The sequence below is a fragment of the Gracilinanus agilis genome, chromosome 6, assembly GCF_016433145.1.
Source record: "Gracilinanus agilis isolate LMUSP501 chromosome 6, AgileGrace, whole genome shotgun sequence".
Lineage (NCBI taxonomy): Eukaryota > Metazoa > Chordata > Mammalia > Didelphimorphia > Didelphidae > Gracilinanus > Gracilinanus agilis.
The window spans coordinates 16614345-16630027 of NC_058135.1; the positions used below are offsets into that span (position 1 = coordinate 16614345).

At 42.6% G+C, this 15683-nt stretch overlaps 3 non-coding genes across 3 annotated transcripts; 2 read left to right on the plus strand and 1 right to left on the minus strand.

Annotated features, from left to right (window-relative positions):
• Window positions 1–6137: 6137 nt before the first annotated feature.
• On the minus strand, window positions 6138–6210 carry TRNAR-UCG. The gene has a single exon. It is a non-coding gene; the product is annotated as a tRNA-Arg (tRNA).
• A 394-nt stretch (window positions 6211–6604) lies between these two features.
• TRNAM-CAU lies at window positions 6605–6676 on the plus strand. The gene has a single exon. It is a non-coding gene; the product is annotated as a tRNA-Met (tRNA).
• A 4019-nt stretch (window positions 6677–10695) lies between these two features.
• On the plus strand, window positions 10696–10768 carry TRNAK-UUU. Its single transcript has one exon. It is a non-coding gene; the product is annotated as a tRNA-Lys (tRNA).
• The last annotated feature ends 4915 nt before the right edge of the window (window positions 10769–15683 follow it).

The window sequence follows — 15683 nt, forward strand, 5'->3', positions numbered from 1 at the left end:
CATAAGCTGTTCCCCAGGCTTGTTGCCTAGGTAGGGGCCTGCCCTGTGTTCCACATCTATCCTGGTGCTGGCCTTCTAAGTTGTTTTGGGCTAAAATTACTTCATCTTGTCTTTTTGTAGGTTATGAAGCTACAGAATTCATTTTGAAGCATTGTATCATAGATTTTAGAGGATAATTTGACAGAGATAAGATGGATCCCTGTACCTTTTCTGCCATTTTGCCTCAGCCCTCCTATTTCATTTTTTTGATAGCTCTAATTATTAAGATTTTTTCTCCCTTCATGTAGCACATGCAGGTGTAACACCCTACCCTATACCCTTCTTTCTTTCACCACTCACTTCCATATCCAAGTTAGAGTAATTCCCCAAAGGGACGGCTGTCCTACTATATAACTCAGTCTTGGAATTCTAAGGGTAACAATAATAATTAAAATTACACATCTCATCCACAACTGCAGTTTCTGAGCTTCTATAGGTGTATTTTCCATTTAAATGAATCAACAAAGATGACACTATTAACTCTTAAACCTGAAATATTTTCTAAATTAAAAGGCAACACAACATGAGAGTTAATAAGTAGGAGATAAAAATAGAAATAATTAAAACATAATTCACCCAGATATCTAGGTAATACTCTCCTCCTGATGCAATGTGGTAGGTTGTAGTTAGAGACTGGGCACAAACTTACAGAAACATAGCACTGAAGTACAGGAATAGGGAAACTCATGTACTCAAGGCAGATCACTATTCAGGATTCTAATCTCTGACTGGATGAAGCTATATTCTTATTCCCTTCAGTCAATGAAGCAGTGTTCAGCTTTTTTTAACTAATAGTAGCTTTAAATCTGGGATTATCAAGGCTTCCCAGGGCTGTTGCTTTGAGACACTGAGGCAACATGAGAGTCTTTTAGTAAAGAGCTGGTCTCTTTAAGTTAGGGATGGGCAAAATCATTCAGGCAGGTTGATTCTCTAGAGGTTTTGAGGGTTTATCCCTTCTCCAAATATAGAAGGCAGCAAATGTAGACAAACTTCTCAGAGGAATTTCTCCTTTCTCAAGTTGTAGATGATGCAAGAGAGAAAAGCAGATTTTATCCAACCAGCTCTTTAAAGAGCATAGGACACAGTTTTCCCTAATCAGCTTCTAGCATCAAAACTTTTCTTACTTCACATCAGCTTGTTGCTTCAATTGCGATTCCTGTCTATCTTAGGTATCAGATATCAGCTTCTGTCAGATTTTCAACACCATTGACTTCTCTATACTATACTTTCCCTTCTGGCTTCTGATGTCTATCAGGCTCACTGGCAGGATTCTATCATCCCTTCTCCATCTGGCTTCTCCTGTGACTCCAAATATCCCAAATTGGGGCTTCCTTACTTAGTGATCCATCTCTATCATATCTTAAAAAATCCAAAATCCACATTCCCTGCAAACATACAATATTTACATGGCTACAGAATAGTTCTTTGATTCAATATCCTATCAATAAACTTCTAAGGCCTAAAATCATCAATTACTAAAAAACAATTCACTGCAATGATCTTAACAATCAGCCATTCATATGAACATTGACTCACTCTACCAGGATCAATCTGACCACATATCCCCTCAGGATTCTAGGATACCTTGAAAGATTAGATGATTCTCTTCCTTTACTACCATCAATCTGAGCCCCAGTAGCTATGTTCTACACTGTTAGGCAACAGATAACTAGCACCCCAGTTTAACCACTTAACATCAATTAGCTTTTGCAAAAGGATATTCACATTAAAGACAAAGCAAAAACAAATACTATAAACATTTCATGTTATTCATTGGGGGTATAATCTCTCCTAAATCACCTCTGTCTTTGAGGATAGTGGGACAGGTATTAAACTCAAAACTCACAACATTTCCTAAATAGCATTGGTGCCACCAAAGATCATGTCTAGATATGGCATGACTCAGATCAATCCTTCCAGTAGTCTGGGGTTCCAAAGATTACTCTTCAAGATCCCCTCCATACTATACAACTTGCTTTTTTTCACATGTAACACTCCTTCCAGTTCTTTGTCTGTTCCTTATACCTGTGATGTTCAATACCCCTTCCCCCACTTGCTTGTGCCTTCTCTTCTAAGTTATCAACTTTATGTGTATGTTATAAGTACCTTTTTATGTATATGTCAACTTTCTCTTTAGAGTTTAAGCTGTTCAAGGACTTGGAAAAAAAGGGAGTGAAAGCATAAAACAAGGTTATTATGAAGATATTAAAAAGAGAAGTCAAAGAGCTGGAAGACCCTGAGATAATATGAAGTAAGGAAAGGCCTTGGGAAGCCACTCATGTTAGCACTCTGCAAATCATTGACTTATTGGGTCATGCAAAAATGTCCCATACTCCAATAGTAGCAGAGAGTATCCACAGAAAGGTTTGACAGTCCTTTCAGGGGAAAAAAGTCTTATCAGGAAAGTAGAGGTCTTCAGAAAAAAGGGGGAGCCTGACAGTATGGAGATTGAAGGGTGTACTTAAGTCAGACAGCAAAAACTCACCTATATGAAGAGCTAAAGTTGGAACCCTCTAAGGCAGAATGCAGTAGTCATCTGTGGGAGAGAAAGTTCTAGAATGATTGAGTTAAAAGAGTTCCATTCTGATGCCTGTGCTCAAGGGAGAAAAGAGGTTAAGCTGAAGAAAGGAAACGTCTCTGAGATAATGAAATGTTCTTCCCAAGAACAAACTCATTTGGATCAACAAGGTGGAAAAATTAGACTGGGTATGTGGGAAGTGGCAGCTAATGGAATTAGAAAAGATCACAAATGCAAGGAGACGATTCAGGGAATCACCTTTGTTTCTTGCCCAGTGTTTGAACCATGCCCAGTCTGAACTCATAGAATCAGTCTGTTTGGGCAAAGTCAGATGATCACTATCATGAGGTCGCCAAAACATGGATATAATTTCTTTGATAAGAAGGAGCCTATTGACTTTCTTAGTCATGTCAATGAGGGGCACAGAAAGGAATCCCTACCAAGGAGATAATTTAACCCTATGAGAGGGGATGAGGTCAGAACTGGAACAAGTACCCAACAGCTCAGACCATTATAATGGCTTCTCATTAAACAGTGGAATGTCTGTTTCAAGAAGGTACAAATATGGTGGTCTTAATGGTATCTAGAGGGTAAGAGAGTGAGTAAGGGAAAATCCATCTTAAACTGTGGAAATCCATGAAGTTGAACTGTGAGCATCAGTTGTCATTGTCCCAGCAAGATATTGAGACCTGTCATAGGGGCAGCAGGAAGTCCCATGAAAGTGCTTGCCTGAGACAGAGAAAAGGAGCTCCCACTAATTCCCACTAATTGCATTCCATCCCATTTGGTTGAGTTTCTCCTGGAGATACAAAGAAGACCAAGAAAGAAGAGTGCTCTGTGTACCATGAACCAATTATCTCCAAGTATTGGGGTGGACAGGCTACAGATTTCTTCGAGGGCCCCTTAGAAAAGAAATTTGTTTTCTCTAATGCCTTCTCTATGCCTTCACTTGGAGCCTTATCCCTTGAAGATTTCAGTCTTGATCTGAAATGGTTTTTTTTTCTTCACGCAAACCTTGCAGTGCCAAGGCTAGGGTGTGTCTGGAGCTCCCCTTCTCTAATGAGAGCAAACAGATTTGATACTTAAGTGGCAGGGGATCACAATGAGAGTGTATCTGTCCTTTGCAACTTAAAAAGGTATCTACTGTGGCCCACTTTTAGTCTGAATTTGAAAGCTGGCCACATCCTACTAGAAAGCAGGAGTAGGAGTCAGAAGGAAAAGACTGAACCTTATCCATAAAATTGTTCAGGAATGTATAATGGCTAAATTGGGATTTTGACTAAATAATAAAGTTATAAAAAGTGATTGCTGATTATTATCCCTTAAGTCAGGAAAACGATTAGCAGCTTTTAACAATTTTGTTTAATTGGAATATTAGTAAAAAGAGGGAAATGTGGAAGGGAAAGAGATAAGGAGACTGGCTAGCCTACCCTAAATGCTGATCCTGTGAAATGGAGCTCAAACTCCCTGACACAGTTCCAATCACCACATGGGAATCCTAGTCACTCACCAGCAAGCCAGGCAGGATCCAGGCAAGGTCCCAGTGCAGAAAAATCCTTGTGAGCTAAGCTCATCAAGGTAGCAGTGAAACCAACAAGAAAGTCCCCTACTTCAAGAAGCTCTAAAAGTCGAAGTCCTGAAGCTGAAAACTCTAATCAAAAGGCCCAAAACTCCAAGTTCAGGCAAGGTCCAAAAGCCCCAAGGAGCCATCCTCCAAAGAAGAAGTCCAAATGAGAAGTTCCAAGGAGCAGAGCCTCCAAAGAAGAATTCCAAAGGAAAAGTTTCAGGGAGAAGTCCTTTGGACAGGAACTTCAGGACTTTTTATAGTCTTTTTTCCATGTCACTTCCTGTCCCTTCCCCACTTTATTGGAACTATATCACAGTCTTTCAATTTGCCTAGCACTTTGGGGAGGGGGGTGGGCAGTGGCCTCTGGAGTTGTCGCCCATTCTAGCAAGTGACTTGTGAACTTCATACTTAGTGACTGGAAAGGTACTAAGTAGGGGTACTTAAGGTTTTTATTGATTAACTCTTCAGAAATGTAAGTCAAAGGAAAAGAAAGTCAATGGAGGTGAAGAAAGCTAGATTCCTGAGTTAGAAGACCTGGTTCCCACACTAGTAACAGGTGCTGGGAGACTATAAGTCCTTTTGCCTCTCTGAGTTTTGGGACTTCATCTCTGCAGTCACAGGATCTCTTTCTTCTCTTAACCTAGCATCCTTTAGCTACCTACACCTGGTTCTTTGAATTTTACCTGAAAACTCTCAAAGGGACTGTCTATAATTACCCTTAAAATGAGCTGTTTATTGGGTTACTTTGGAATGAATTCAGTTTTGGAAAACTTTACTCAAGACATGCTATCTCTCCAAACTCCCAACAAAACACTTCAGACTATACTTAGATTGAATGCCTCTCAATGGTCAACTGCAATGGAATGCCATCAATTTCCAATCTAAGCTCTTCAATTCTATTCTCTTCCTCCACTCCTTTCCCAAAGGAAGAGGTATTTAGAGCTACTTCTAAGGCTAATCTCTTTACTTTGTATCCAGCTCATCTTGATTCCTTTACAACCTCATTCAGTCAACAGATGAGAAAACCAAGTTATTAACAGAGATGAAAAAAAAATTAAAACAAGTTAGGGTTCCACCACATACACATCTGATGGCAAAGAGTACAAAAATAGAAAATGATAAATGTTGGAGAAGCAGAATATTGGAATGCTGGGAAAAGGGCAATTAAATTCATTGGTAGTAGAGCTGAGAATTGGTGTAGCCATTCTGGAAAGCAACATTATCGTAAATACTCCCTTAGAAAATATGAGAACTCTTATCAATTGATCATAATCAGCTAGACTCTTGGAGGATGATGAAGTATGCTACTTACCTCTAAACAGAGAAGTGATGGATTCAAGATGCAGAATAAAACATTTTTTGGACCAAATGTGGAAATTTGCTTAGATTTATGCATATTTGCTACAGAAGGTTGTTATCCCTTCCCTTCCCTGCCCTTTTTTTTTTTGTGCCAGTAGTGGAGAAGGGTTTGTGGGAGTGTGAAGGGAAATAAAAATAAGGTAGAAGGAAAAAAACCAACACACACATACCAAAAGAAAGTGGGGGAAAGGATTAGAGAGTCATCTTAGAGAAGAGAGCAGATAGAAGGCGAGAAAGAAGCTCAGACAAGCAAGACAATTTTGAAAGATATTGGTTGAACACATTATATACATTTAAAAAGAAGTGTAAATAATATACTTTTCTTTTTCTCTTCTAATGTAAATATGTAAATGACTATTTTATTTCACTTTTGTTAAATTAATAAAAAAAATTAAAATTGACTGGCACAGTGTTAGAACGTATCTTAATGACACACTGTTTAATGATTGAGAGGGCCAGACATTTTGCCTTCCAGCCCAAGGTAGGTCGTTTCTATGGGTAGATGCCTTGGGTAGGAATTATATCTCCCAAGGAGGTTCTATATTTGGCCGAAAGTTTGTTTTGTTTGTTTGTTTGTTTGTTTGTTTAAAGGTCTTGGGCCCCGGAGAAAGTTTTAATGGCAACTGGAGAGAAAAGGGGAATTATGGAGAAAACAGACCACGAAGGGATTCGAACCCTCAATCTTCTGATCCGAAGTCAGACGCCTTATCCATTAGGCCACGTGGTCCCTGAGGGGTAACCTTCCAATTTAATGGATAGGGGTCAGGCCATTTGCTAGGGGCTTAAAAAATACAAACCTCGACCGGGAGTTCTCTTCAACAAATATTTGGGCAACATCTCCTTTGCGGTAAAGGTGGATGGAGGCACAAACCAGAACCCGAGAAGACAAGCTAGTTCCTCCCGAGGCTCACGTTCTTCTGGTCTATGAAATCGGCCAGATACATGGAAATTCTATATCCGAGGGCGATGTTCATATACCTCTACGGAATAGGAAACCTCTGAAGGTGCTGAATTGGAGCTCACCTGAGCTTGGAAAGCCCAGGAATAACAAAAGGGGCCGGGCATACTGGAGCTGGGCGTGTCCGACTGAGGGAGTCTCTTTAGCAACGCGTTTGTGTCCTAGCAGAGTGGCGCAGCGGAAGCGTGCTGGGCCCATAACCCAGAGGTCGGTGGATCGAAACCACCCTCTGCTAACACTGGGCTTTTGGAACCCCTGCTCAGGGGTGAGCAGGCGAAAAGGCTTTGTGTTTTATTTATCAAACGTAGTTAGAGGCACACTAGTTTCTAATTTAATCTTGGAGTATGACTTTCATTGAATTGTAAGGAAATATATTCAATTCATATAATCCCATCATATGGTACAAGAATTTGTTCAGTCATTTCTGACTCTACGTGACTTCATTTTGGGGTTTCTTGGCAAAAATAATGGTTTGCCATTTCCTTCTCCAGATGAAGAAATTGAGGCAAAAACACAAGTTACTTGCCAAGAGTCACACAGCTGGTAAGAGTGAGGCTGAATTTGAACTCAGGTGTATCCTGATGTCAGGCCTGGTGCTCTATCCACCTAGTTACCTAGCAATTCCTCCACTATAAAATAATATGATACAATGTAATAATATGTGTTACAATGCAATATAACATGAAATAAAATATAACATGTAATTTAGTGTCTGTTTTCTCCCTTCCTTCCCCCCTCCTCCCAAGCCCTCCATTGTAATAATTAACAGAGCCAGTAATTAATTACACCATATCTTCTCTTGAGCCCTGGTTCTGTCCCACAATTTCAGTGAAGAAACTGAGGCTTCTCCCTGACCAGAGGACTCTATCTCCTCATTTCTTCTCTCCCTTCATCTTGTCTCAGAAGAGGTTTCCCTACCATTCCTGTGGCTCACATCCCTTTCTCCTTAACCCTATCCTCTTTCCTCTTGGCTGTCTCCTTTCAGCCACTGTTGACTTCATTACAAACTCCTCCTTGTGTTTTTGTTTAATGCTGTGGAGGAGGAGGAGGAGCTACAGTAGTAGTGGTAGTAATATAATCAGTCAGGGTGATTTATAACTGCCAATAAATCTTGAAGTTTGTCAAACTCTTCAAATTCATTAACTTTGGGATTTATTCTCCCCATCTTACAAGTAAGAAAAATAAATGAACTCCAATGCCTCCCTATTACCTTTAAGATTACATATAAAATGTTCTGACTTTTAAGCCCTTCATTACTGGACCCTGTCTTGCCTTCCTAGTCTTCTTACACTTTACTCCCTTCTACCCATTCTAGGATCCAGTGACACTGACTTCCTTGCTATCCTGGCACAAGGCACTCCATGACCAAAACAGTCCCCCACATACAGCAACAGTGGCAAAATGGGAGGCTAATGCTTTCATATCCCAGAAATTGGAGGACAGAAATCACCCTCTGCTAATCTTGGGCTTTCAGAGCCTTGTTGGGCTAGGGATCCAATTAGTTGAGAGTTAGAGGCAAGGAACAGAAGAAGGATTTGGGAAAGGGCAAAGTGGAGAGAATGCTGCATTTGGGATTTGGAAGCAGACCTAGGAGTTTCAATCAGATTTGGGGTGTATCTGTGTTACCTAGGAGTGTGTAGGAATTCAAAGGACCATAACCTCTGGTGTTAGGGCTTGCAGGGATGCACATCCCCTTTTTTGGGGGGGGGTTCCAAGAAGCTGTAGCATGTGCCCCCAGTAAACCTTGGCAGAGGGCTAAACCAGGTTGAGAGTAACCCTTGGGACCACAAACCTGTCTGTTGGTGTGTTAAGGTAGTATTTACCCAAGCATGTGAAGATTTCCCCTGGTGGAATGGCAGATGAGAAAAATGTGTTCCAACAGCCATGAAAGTAGCTAAAGCAGGCATTATGGAGTGTGTAGAACTTGGTCAGAAAAAAAGAACTTGGTCATATGTCAGAGGTCATCCATTTCCTCCAGAGCCATCACCAGTCATTCTGGCTTTTGTCCTGCCACTGGACTTAGATGTTTCATAAGAGAGTGAAGCTGATGATTTTGTGCAACTCTGCTTCACTTCAATTCATGTTCAAATCAAGTAATCACCCCATGATGTCATTGGTTCTCTTAGAAAACAAAAGACAAACTTTCATTAGGCACCTATTATATTCCAGGTACTGTGCTAAGCAATGGGGATAGGGAATACAAAGACAGGCAAAAGACAGCTATCTTATGTTGTCTCCAATTCATCCTAGATTCAAGGTTCCATTGTTCTCTTAAAAGTCCAGACAGTCTACTTCCCTGGGTTCCTGTGCTTCTGAGTCTCAAATCTTATGCTTGTATCTCCTTTCATACTCTCCACTTCTGCCTGTTCACTACCCCTCCATGTCAGTCTCATCATTCTCATGTACCCCCTCTAGAGGGCAGAGCCAAGATGGCAGCTTAGTAGCAGCAACAGCGGAAACATTCTTACAATCCTTCCAAACCATGTACCATTGTGGGCTCCATGATACCCTTCCACAGTTCCCTCTGGAACAATGTTCCATTGCTGACAAACTGTCCTTGCTACTGTTGTGTGCAGATGCAAAGCATGGAATCCCTGCAAAGGTACAGGGAGAGCCTCACCCAGAATTCCAGGGGACCCCCCTGGAGACCTTTGGGTGAGGGGCAGTTGAGAAGGGTTGAGGACAGTTATTTGGTGGGAGTGGAAGTGAGCAGACACTTTGCTTGCCACTGCTGACTTGGGGTTTCTCCTGAGGTGGCCATTATAGCATAAGCTAATGATTTCTTCTCATAGGGTTAGCCTATTTGTTATTACTATCCTTTATTAATATAATTATATAATTACTTAGTGATTAGAGCGTAAGATACTTATCAATAGCAAGAGAGCCAGTTTTAGTTAAATGCTTCATCCCCTCCAGTGAGGAGGGGGAAGAGGGCATCAATTTAACAGTTCAGGGTCACCTTTCCTTTATCCTAAAACCTTCATTGACTTCTCTAATTTTCCTTGTTAATTCCTAATATAACTTTTTACCTTCAAATCTGTGCCTGATAATTATTTGGGAAGATACTTACAATTCAGTCTGTATATTTAGTTTGAATCCTGTTGGCTGCCAGTTTAAGATCTCCTCTGTCCTCAACAGTTAGATAGCTAGCTGTTATATCTCCTCTAACTGACCTGAGAGGAATATAAATTAATGAAAAGGAACATTATTGGGGTTTCAGCCATAAGAGAAACTTACCAGAAGAATCTTATTCCTGTCTTCATTACCAACTGAAGCAGAAGCAGTTAGAGGGGGAGGGGTTTGAGAATCAGGAGTGTTTTACCCCCTCCTTTCCTCACTGTAGCCTGTCAATCTCTGACTCTTGACTTAAAGCTCTATTTGGCTCTGAAAACATTTATCTGTTTCTCCAAACTATCTGTTATTATCATCATAACACTACTCAGCCTGTGACCTTCCACTACACAAAGTACAGCCTATATATTTTGCATTTCCTTAAATATACAGATTTCCCCCTTCCCTCCCTGGAATGTAAGTTCCTTGAGGGCATATAGACTGTTTCCTTTTGTCTCTGTATCCATTTTATTGGCACAAAGGAGATGTGGGATAGAATCCCAAGAAATGGCATGGAAACCCTCATGCTCTGACTGAGACTCCCTTTGAAATGACTTTTCCAATAATTCCTTGGTAACTTTGCCACTTGATCTAACATCCCTTCTATTACTTCGTTACTCATATCTCCTTTACTATCCCTCAGTCTTAGCCATATCTTCTTAGAACCCTTTTTTGTTCCTCCTCTGATCCAACAATCAAGATCAAAATATGAGTACTAAGTAGCTTCAGAAGTAAGACTTAAAGGAAAAGTTAGAGGCTTCTCTGATAGCCCTTGATTAGATCCACCCCATCCAACAAGGTTTTTCCCCAGTCCCTTGGGTACAGAGCAGCTGCCTGATAGACAGAGGAGATATTAACTTTACATGAGACACTCTCAGGCCTCTCATTCTCTTGGAGCTGAGCCTCTGGCAGTGAGGGAGAATAAAAACACAATCACATTACCTGCTATGCCTAATCATCTGAGTATAATGGAAGGAACATTGGATTTGAGGGAGCAGAACTCCTGCCTTCCTCTCCTGGTTCTGACTCTGACCAAATCCCTTAGCCTTTTTGGCCTTAGTATTCTCATCTACAAAACGGACTTAAAAGACTAAGAAGCAGGGTTTATCTTTGGGAGGGGCTGTGTGAGTCAAGAAAGCTGAGGTTTGAATAGTTCAGTTGGTAGAACATCATACTTTTAATCTGAGGGTCCAGGGTTCAAGTCCCTGTTCAAGCATTTTTCCTTATGGAGATTAGGGGTGAAATGATGGTGACTGAGGAATCAGTTTGGAAACAAACCATTTCTGGGGTCAGCTTCTCCCCTGGGATTGGGAGGCCATGCTCAGACAGAGAGCTGTTCCTCCATTCATAAAGGTTGACTTCAATATATTCTGCTTATGACCCAGTAATTGTCTTCTCTCAGGAATGTGGGAGTAAATGGGCTCTGAGGAGTGTTACTAAGTAAACATGGAGTCCCAGGTAGAGAAGCTCAAAGGATGCTGGATTAGAGGCCCAGCAGATTCTAGCCCATCCTTTTAGAGATGAAGCCCAGAGAGGCTCAGTGACTTGCCCAAGGTAAACTATCTTAGATGTGATGGGGCCCCAGGGCCTTCCAATCTCCAGTCCAACATCCTGTTTCCTTAAACTCTGGCAATTTCCATTCTCCAGAGTTTCCTTGGGCATTTCTGCCAATCTGGCTCCTACTGCAATGTTGCTTTAACAGAATATACCAACAAGGTTTCCTTTTACCCAACCTTTCAACAGTCTATTAGACATGAAGAACTAGATATCTCATAATTATTTTGAATTAAACATGTCCAAAACTAAACTTATTTTCTTCCCTTCTAAACCCTACTTTCTCCTCCCTTCCCCCTAGCCTTTTTTTATTACAATGGAAGGCACCACTATCCTCCAGGTTCTTCAGGCTTACAACCTAGGTTTCATCCTTGATTCCTCACCATCTCTCACACACAACCTTTCCCCTCATCCTTTTGTCCAAGCCATTGCCAAGGCCTGTTGATTTTATATTTGCAACATCTCTTGCCTACTCCCCCTTCTCTCCTCTGACTCTGCCACCATTCTAGTTCAGGCCCCCATCACTTCACATGCAGACTCTTGGAATAGCTTCTGAGGGGTCTGCTTGCCTCCCCACTTCAGTCCATTTTAATTCAGCCACTAAAGTGTTTTTCTTAAAAGAACAGATTATACTATATTACTTCCTCCCTCTCAATCAACTCCAGAAGCTCCCTATTTCTTCCAGTATGAAATGCATTGTTCTCTGACATTGAAAGCCTTTTATAACATGCCTCTTCCTACCTTTCCTGACTTCTTACACTTTATTCCACAATACATCCTCTTTAATGCAGTGACCCTGTCCTCCTAGATCCGTGATGGTGAACCTATGGCACAGGTGCCAAAGATGACACACAGAGCACTCTCTGTGGGCATGTGGATTCCCCCACCCAGGTTCATTACTAGAAAGCCAGAGGGACTTGATTGGGGTGGCTCCCTTCCCCCTTTCCACTGTGTCTAAGGATATTTTTTACATATCACCTACCCCTCTGCCCAGCAGCCCAATGGGAGCACAGTCCCAAAGGTGAGCGACTCACAGGCAGCAGAGCTAGAGGGGAGCAGAGCATTCATACCACTCCCCTCTCCTTCTCTACATTTGCTGAGGACATTCCTTACTTCACTGCCCCTCTGCCCAGCAGTCCGATGGGGGTGCATTTTCTCTCCCCTGTGTAGGGTAAGGTAGGAGTGGGGTGCACCTGGCACTCGATGTGGGGGAGGGCAGGGCCTAGCACCATCTCTAAAAGGCTTGCCATCACTGTCCTAGATGTTCTCAAACAAGACTTCCCTATCTCTTGGCTCTGGACATTCTCTCTATCGGTCCCTCCTCCCTCTGCCTAAAAGGGAAAGAAAGGAAAATCCCTTCTCATATTTGCATCTTAGCTTCCCTGACTTCCTTGAAGTCCCACATAAAATCTATAGGAAACCTTCTTAACCCTTCTTCCTTCCAGTGTCTTCCCCCTGTTGGTTCTTTCCTATTTACCCTGGATGCAGCTCATTTGTGTATAGTCGTTGCTTTGTTGTCTCCCTTATTAGACTGTGAGCTTCTTGGGAGCAGGGATTGGGTCCAGATCTGTGTTTTAGGAGTTTTGGGGTCAAACTTTGTGCCATAGACTTGAACCTCTCTTGCTCTGTCAGTTCTGGCCCAAGTGGCTGCTCCCCAAAATAGGCAGACATTTCAACTATTGCCTGCAGACCTTTCCACAGCCTATCTTTTTTTACCACTCTCTTCCCCAGATTCTAGAAGTTAATCACTGGCCTCTCACACCATTCTTTAGGTGCTTTGACTGAGTTTCCAGGTGGCCTGGGGGGGGGCGGCTTTTCCTGGTGCCCTCTTGAAGTGGCTTTGTCTTTCCTTTGGTATGAAGTTGTTGTGTGGTTCCATTAGAATTCCAGCTGACAGAGAGCAGGGGCTAGTACTTTTATCCACTCTGTCATCAAGAAGGGTGATTCTCCATTCTTATCCCTCTACCAACCAAAATGAATTATTCCCTCATTTGTAAATTAAAAAACAGCCAGATTTGGTAGTTCAATGGATAAGGTACCTGCCTTTAGAATGGAAGGTTGGAGGTTCAATTCTTTCTTGTTTTTTTTTTCCCCCCCTAGAAATCTGTTCTTTCTCTCTGTCCCTTGGCCTTGAACTCCCAATGACTAGACAAGGTATTTTTATCTCCTTACAGTTTGGGCTGACTCCCACAAGGAAGCACCACCTAAGTCTACCCTCTTCCTGCTCTCTTCCTGCTCTCTTTCTCTGCCCTATCCTCTGAGCAGAATTCCTATAACTAAAAAGGTTCCTACTGAGTTTAAAAGGGAGAATTCATCTTTCTCTTCCTTTGGGATAGCACCCCTCTTGTGAAATGACCCTTGGATAAAAAGCTGAAGTGGATAAGACAGATATCCAAACTAGTTTTGGCTCCTGCTCTTTCACACTCAGACCACATTCCTCTCATTCCTCCTGTGTATTTGTCCTTGTTCACTCTACCATGGTACCCTTTGAAATTCCTCTTTTATTACTAACAAATTGCTCTTCATATTAGACCTGGGCTCTAGTCTTCCAGTTTTAACCCATTTCACTCAAAACCTAAGACATGTATTTTGCATTTCCATATATATATTTCTTGTTTCCCAGAAGAATTGTTCATTCCTTCAGGGCAGTGATGGTGAACCTTTTAAAGAGACAGGTGATATCTTTAGGAGTGCATGAACGAGGGGAGGGGAGCAACCTCTTCCCCACCCTTTTCTGGTAACAAATTCTGGTGAACTCTATGCTGGAGTGATGTCAGGTGTGCCCACAGAGAGGACTCTGAGAACCCCATCAGGCACACATACCATAGGTTCCACCCATCCTCCCCCACCTCCCCCCAGCTTTAGGATATGAACTGTGACAGTTTATTTATCTATATTGAGCACTAATGGAGTGGAACAGAATGGAACAGAAGAAAACAGAACAGAACAGAACAGAATAGACTAGACTAGACTTGCATAGACTAGACTAGACTAGACTAGACTAGACTAGACTAGACTAGACTAGACTAGAATGGAATGGAATGGAATAGAATAGAATAAAAAATAGCTAATTGGATCTTCCAATAGTTCCTCTCCTAATAGGGAGAAGATTTTTCAGCCTTTTTCCACTTCGGCTCTGGGACTCCTCCTTTCCTCCAGAACCTTGATTGTGGCTTAATCTATCTCCCTGTGCCAGGCTTCTGCCAGGATTTGAGAAGGCTCTATCCTTAGGCTCTGAGACCTTGGTAAGAGGATTTGAAGGTTTCTGTGTCCTGAGCTCCCCATCTCTATCCTAAGCAAGAGCTTGCAGGACAACACATCAAGGTCAAATGGTAAGGGGCTTTTTCTTTTGATAAATTTCAAAAAGTCTAAAGACGGCAGAGTGGCTTCCTTCTATCCACTGGCCTCCATGTTATAGGGGGGCAGCATACTTCCTACTCTCCGGTGGCCCGGAAGATCTAACATCTTCTGAGGGTGGGTGACTCCTCACCCCCCATCTCATTCCCTCTGTCTGTCTGCTCCCTGGTAGGGCTGACTAGGCCTGGGGAAGGCATCAAGGACTTGCCTGGCCCGGCCTCTGACCCTTAGCTCCTCCTACTAGGCAGGAAGTACCTGGTTGTTGTTCAGTCAGGTCCAGTTCCGCTTTGTGACTTCAGGGACTTGACCATGGGCTTTTCTTGGCAAGGATACTGGAATGGTTTCCTATTTCCTTCTCTGGTGTGTCCCCATTTTACTGATGAGGACCTGGGGTCTGGGGTCACAAAGTCTCTAAGGTCAAATTCGAACTCAGATCCAGGCCCAGTGTTCTCTCCACTTCACCTAATTGCTCCAGAAGTATCTAAGGAGCCTCATTTCTGGATTAAGATGTTCATGCTTGATCCAGGTGAACACAGGCAAGAGAGGATGAGCAAGTATTTATTATGGGCCCGCTATTTACTAGGCAGCAGAGGCAGTAGTGGTTCAGTGGGACTGAGCACGACTGGATGTCAGGAAGACCCATGTTCCAATACAGCCTCAGACACTTCCTAGCTTTGTGACCCTGGGCAAGTCACTTAACTTCTGATTCCCTGGGAAAGGAAAAGGTAAACCCCTCCACCAGTATCCTAGACAAGAAAATCTCTTGGAGAGCTATGGTCCTTCGGGGAAGGTAGCATGGAGGAGACTGAACTAGGAATGCAGCAGGCTGAGATTGGGGATGCCAAGAGAGTTTCTGTCCTCCAGGAGCTGACAGCCTAGCGGGGAGTAGGGGAAAGACACACTCTGCAAACAATTCCTGGCCATCAGCAGGAAACCCCCTTTCCCTGGAGAATCCCTAGAGGCTTCCTGAAGCTCTTCCCCTGCAGCCCAGAGCTCCCCTAAAATTACAGTGTGGCACACAATTGGGGGGGCAGGGTAATGACATGGTGTCCCTAAAGTCTTGGTGCCGCTTTTTGCTATTTAAACTTAAGAATACCCTGGATAGTGGGAATATGGGGACAGTCCTCTGGGGCTCACTCTGAAGCCTTCACTGACTCCCAGTTGCTTCCAGGAAAAAACCCAGATCCCTACCCTCCGTTTTGCAGCTTCTCCCCAATAGA